This window comes from Arctopsyche grandis, chromosome 10, assembly GCF_051622035.1.
Source record: "Arctopsyche grandis isolate Sample6627 chromosome 10, ASM5162203v2, whole genome shotgun sequence".
NCBI classification, from domain to species: domain Eukaryota; kingdom Metazoa; phylum Arthropoda; class Insecta; order Trichoptera; family Hydropsychidae; genus Arctopsyche; species Arctopsyche grandis.
In genome coordinates this window covers 21,871,718-21,877,717 of record NC_135364.1, presented here as the reverse complement: position 1 = coordinate 21,877,717, position 6,000 = coordinate 21,871,718, and positions in this window count along the sequence as shown.

Genomic DNA, 6,000 nt, shown 5'->3' with positions numbered 1-6,000 from the left:
ATTTGTATATTTTATTTACTGAAAGTTTGTATGCAATCAGACAGTCAGTTGCCAATTTGAACTGTTGTAAAATTTTCGCTCCAAATCTGCATACATATGTAGAATGCTAAAACACAGACACAATAAAGAATGTTGTGTCTTCTAATAATAATTAGAATGTTGTAGCGTGTTACAACGAACATTACAATGCACTGCATCACAATATTAGCATCCTTAAAATTATTCATAATTACTAATTCATTGCTGAATTTGAAACAAGTATAATAGAGTTCATTCATGGGTCTTGAACTTTCTTTCTTAATTTTTAGCCATTTTATTTTATTTACCGGATACGAAAAATATTCTTTATTCTATATGGACACATATATACATACATACGTTCCGTAATGTGTGCGTGGCGTATCCTTAACAGCAGTAACCGACACGATCTACTCACATTGTACATTTCACCGTATCAATCAGAACCAATTTTCCTTAGCCACTGTGGAAATATTCACGCATGATGAGAAATATTGCGCCGTATCATTACGCGTTGTAATGTATGCATATGTAAGCCAATTTTGCCCGCACTCGACAAACACTTCAAATTGATGATTATATAATAAGGAATAGAGATAAACATAGTTTTTGTACTAGAAATAAGGACAAACTAGTTGTAAGTAGAGTAAGAAAAAATAAGACAGCTGGGGGTATTTTTCACAGGGGTGTGCTCATGTATAATGCCCTCTCTGAGTGCATCAGGTCTGCTAAGAACATGGATGCATTCTTGCGAGGTGCGAAGAGACACCTCTGTGAGGGACAGTACATATAAGTTAATTATAAATTTTAGAGTTAAGTATAATAATTAAGATGTATTTTTAAATTAGCTTGATAGCTAAAATATATATAAATAAATAAAAATAAATAAATATAGGATTCACCGTTATCGATCCCTCTCACGCAAGGATAATTACAAAGATAAAATATAACCGAAAACACTTCAGGAGGCGATTTTTGGTACTGTGTTCCATGAATATGGACTAGGGGTGCTGCGTTTTGTTCGCAAGTTTGAAAGTATCCAAAAAAAAAAAGACGTACCACGTACCACTCAGTGTGTTTTCGCCTTAAACGTGCCGAAAGCGAGCGGTGCTATGTATGTAGTACGAACAGAAATAGTATTTTCCGTGCAATGCTGTGCCAAGCTGTTGACGTACAGTGCTGGATATTATAAATGGACCTTAAACCGAAAAACCGATAAACAATACAGTACGTTTGCCATCTCTAGTGTTTTCTCCGATTTTGTAAAAACACATTTTTACAACTGAATAGTGAGAAATTCTCGTTCGTTTCCTCAATGGCGTAATACACATGACACCATATTTAATATTGAATAAATTAACAAATTCTCGACACTTTTGCAACTCGACTTTTAACGAACGTTAATCGGCCATAGACTGCCATTTGAATAATTAATTTCGCAATCGATTACGCACATTCATATCCCTAAAAATGATATTTTTCATAGATTATATAACACAAAACGGAGTACCTTCTCGATGTTTATTTTTTTACAAAAAAAAAAATCCGTCAACAATTTCACCGATTAATTTACGTAACTTTTCAAGTTTGCGTCATACTTTTTGTATATATTAGATATACATATTATACACTTTGATAATGAAGATGACACATGTCTAATGTATCGTTATTATATCACAGGTTACACAATCTGCTCTGAACTTTCGGTTACGAAACCCTCAGAAAACGATTACACTGGAAGTGATCCATCAAGAGCGGAATCCACAGAACGAGACCAAACTATTAATATTTGTAATATAATAAAAAAAATAAACAATCTGAATAGCCTACGGAAGACCATAGCGGTCTGAAGATAATAATCCGACCACAATGAAGATCCGTGTAATTGAAAAAATGAATTCAAACATATATTCATATACACAAATATCGATTGCTCATATAATGCCTTTCGGTACTTTGTATTGTGTAAATGTACATATAGATTATGGGTATTGTATCTAAATATCATATAGATTATGGGTGTACGTATAATATATTCGTGGTTTTGATTGCTGGTGCATTTTTTGACCGAAGGATTTGTGACAATGTCCTTTTTGTTTATTAACGATGTTAAGTGCGAGTCTCGCGTGGGGTGAATGATGCGTTTTAAAATAGAATCGTTTAACTCGGTGACAGAGAAAAACGATAGACGGTTTACGTGCTATCTAAATTGCCATGGAACAGCGGTATAAGGCCCTAAGCTGACGATTGATTGTAATGTCAGTAAGTTTGTAATAATGTTGATGGGCTTAGGAAAAACTTTCGGGTGGAAATTTGGAATGTTTGCACGTATTTAAGTCAAATTTTTCATTTTCAAATGCACGAAAATCAAAATGATTATGCAGATAGGAAATTCTTAATTTGTATACATTAAAGCGCAAATATACATTTCGTTAATTTATGAACATAATATGTAGTTTGTCCATACACCAACCAATCTGGCTTGTTATAGTGTACATACATTAAAGAACGAACTAATATTTTCATATTAGTAATAAATGTGAGTATTCTTAATTGTTAGTCCCATCCCATTTGTATTTTATTTTGACATAAGAGTATATAGAATACAGATAGAGACATCTATGGACAGTCAACAAAATTTTGACACACAGAAAATTTGCGAGAAATACATTGTGTAGGTAGCTTTTATAAGATTCAACAAATTTGAGATACTAATAACTCGAATTTGAGTGAAACTGAGGGGCAGGATACCGATATATTTATTTATTTATTTATTTAACATACTTGGGGGAGGTGGCAAATCCGATAGACCCAATGGGTTTGATTTATACATATGTGTAAATTAAATGAGAAAAAGTAAAAATACATATATGGGATCCGTCACAATAATTAAGCTAGAAAAATCGGAAAATTCAAACAATAAACGGTCGATCTGTGTGTGTTTTTTTAATAACTACTAGATATCGCCAGCAGTGTATTTAACCGGGATTTGAACCCATGACCTATCTACTAGTAGGCAATTGCTCTACCAGTGCACTGCGCTGTCGCTTTATGCTTACCTTAGGTTGCAATATTTTTTAATATTAACGGAAATGTGAATTATAGCAATATAGTAATGTGGTTTCCATAGGATTTCCTATTTCAAATACTCAGCGTTTTGAAATGCCAAAGAATTTTTAGAGCTGAACGTTTCTTCAGGCACTTTGTGAGTGTATTTGAAGATATGTAACTTTTGACTGTTTGCATAGTTCGTATGTAGACAAACTAGATCTAAGTTCATGAACTAACCAGCGTGAAAACTTTACTGAACTGTAGCATATATGTATATATGTATGCAGTGGCGGACTGGCCATACAAGCGAACATGCCCGATGGCATGTGGGCCCCACTATCTGTTAGAAAATATGGGCCCTCAGTAAAATTAAATAACTTTTTAACTATTTCAAGTGTGTAAAAATTTATAGGATCTTGCACTTAGGGAGCTAAAGTTTGGGTATTTCAACAAAACAAATTTCTTACGATATACACAAATAACTAATACCTGCTTTAACAGCCCAAAGATCGGTTAACTTTTTTTATTAGGCTCGAAATGTAAGTTTCAACATTTGCGTGGGCCCTTTTGCTGGGCCCATTTCTAACCTCAATATTATGTATATACCAATTTGGGGCCCCCTCCCCAAAATCTCGATTTTCGATTAACATTAATTTAAAATATTATACATTTTTTTCATGAACGTATTCTGGGGGGGGCATAGGGGGACACTCGTCCCCCTAAATTAAGGAATAGTGTGAATTTAGAAAATATTATGAATTTAATGATTAATGAGATACTATGGATATATAAATGCTACGTTTATTTCCTATGTATGTTACTTTTGGGTAACTAATAAAATAATCGCTGCTATGTGCTTTGAAAAAAAATAAATTATTTCAAAACAAGTATATTTTGGTTTTTAAGTGGTAAGCCTTGGGTAAAATTCTTAGAAATTGTTCATCCTATGGAGCGAATCGTTAGAAAGGTCCCCTTTACTTTATTTTGTGTAACGTTTATTTTTCCGAAAGTTCGTATATTTTTTGTTTTCAAGAAAGATTTTAAATTAATATTTTACTGAATCGGTTCAATCACAAATGATTTTATTTCTCGTATTTTTATTTTATGTATTTGCAGACGTCCATTCTCTCACAAAACAAAGAATGAGATGGATTTAAACTTCATGTGTAACGAATTCGGTTCAAAAAAAGTTTTAGTTATTTAATAAAATTGCTTTCTGACCAAAACCTTATCAAATTTAGTACATAAAGAATACAAATATAATTTTTCAGCTTGATACGTTCAGGGTTGTGGTAAATTTTTTTTTCTTTTTTAAGAGGAAAAAATCCCACTTCTGGTTAATTAAATTTGATGATTTTTTTGTTATTATATTTTCATCATATTGATACAAGGAATTATACATAAAATCGTGAAGAGCAGACATATTTAAAGGGTCGATTAAAATAGTGGAAGAAAAATCCGGTAAACTGCCAACAGGAGTAAACTGTCACTTTCGGTTAACGGGTGTTCACGAAATTTTATATATGTATGTATATAACTTGGCATTTGGTTTATAATTATAGATATGAAATGTCAGTTCAATACGTCGAAAATTTTCCGAGAAAAAAATAAAAATACTTCGATCTTATAGGGTAAAAGTACTACTTCTGGTTGAGATAAAAATAATTTTATATATACATATATAAAATAATAAAAATAATAAAGACACACACAAAAACACACAGAGCCGCACACATTTTTCTATATTATGTAAACGTGATCAGTGATCGATTCCGAGTTCGAATTTTCGCATGATCACAAAACTTTATCTATTGTTATTACGTACATATATATGTATGTATGTACATAGATAAAGTGAAAAGACAGTCAGTAGAAATTAAGTTAATTGATAGTTTTTTAGTGACTCAGTTTGATGGTCGATTTTTGTTGACCATGTGAAGGTTTTTGGAAAAAATTTTCGCCTGCGGCGCTTTTTTCACTTTTACATAATATTTTTTTTTAATTAGTTTATCAAAAATAAGCTTATTTTTGTCATATTTTATAACTCAATAAGGTGTATGCAAAAAATATTTTCCATTTTTATTCCGATATAAAACAGATTTTTTGAAAAAAAATTCAATTTGACCAATCTTTGCCTGCCCCCCTCCCCCCAAGAAAAAGCTGAAATGACGTCCCTGATTGTTTTCTACCGAAAGTAAAAGCCGCTTTTATGCCGCATTCTATTTACCTAGGACAAGGGTTAAAAAGAAATGTAATTTATGGATCTATTTTGCTTTTGCCATTTTTCTTGTACTTAAATATGTTTATTCCCATTTTTGAAAATTTTATTTTTTTTACCCTTAATTTTAAGCGTGATGGAAAGAAGAATTTTTTTTTATATGGGGGGGGACAATTTTTTTTAACCCTGGGTGGGGCCCCTTTGACACCTGGCATGTACTAATTTCAGTCCCAGTCCGCCACTGTATGTATGTATAGACTATTTTAGTGTTTTTAGAAAAAATAATACGGGGTGTGTGAGCTTTAATTAAATGACTATTTCTTATACCAATGTTGAATTGTAGATTCTTTAGTTAGAACTGATTTGTAAGATAGTTGCCCAAACAATATGTAGATTCAGGAAACATAAATGGTACTTCTATTCGTATCTTATTTAATTTTCCAGCATTGGACCTAACCTAACTTCTTCTAAAATATGGGTACTACGATGTTTTTTAAAATCCTAGCTAGAAATGATAAAATTTATTAATTTTTGCATTTTACATAATAATTTACACACCATTATGACATCAAAAACATTCATTTTAGCGATTCTACCTATTTTCATAAACAATGAAATATCGTTAATTAACATTTAAAGGGTTAATGTCATCAAAATCCCGATACAAATATTTTAATGAGTTTTATTTTTAAATTTTAAAACAATCGCAAGAA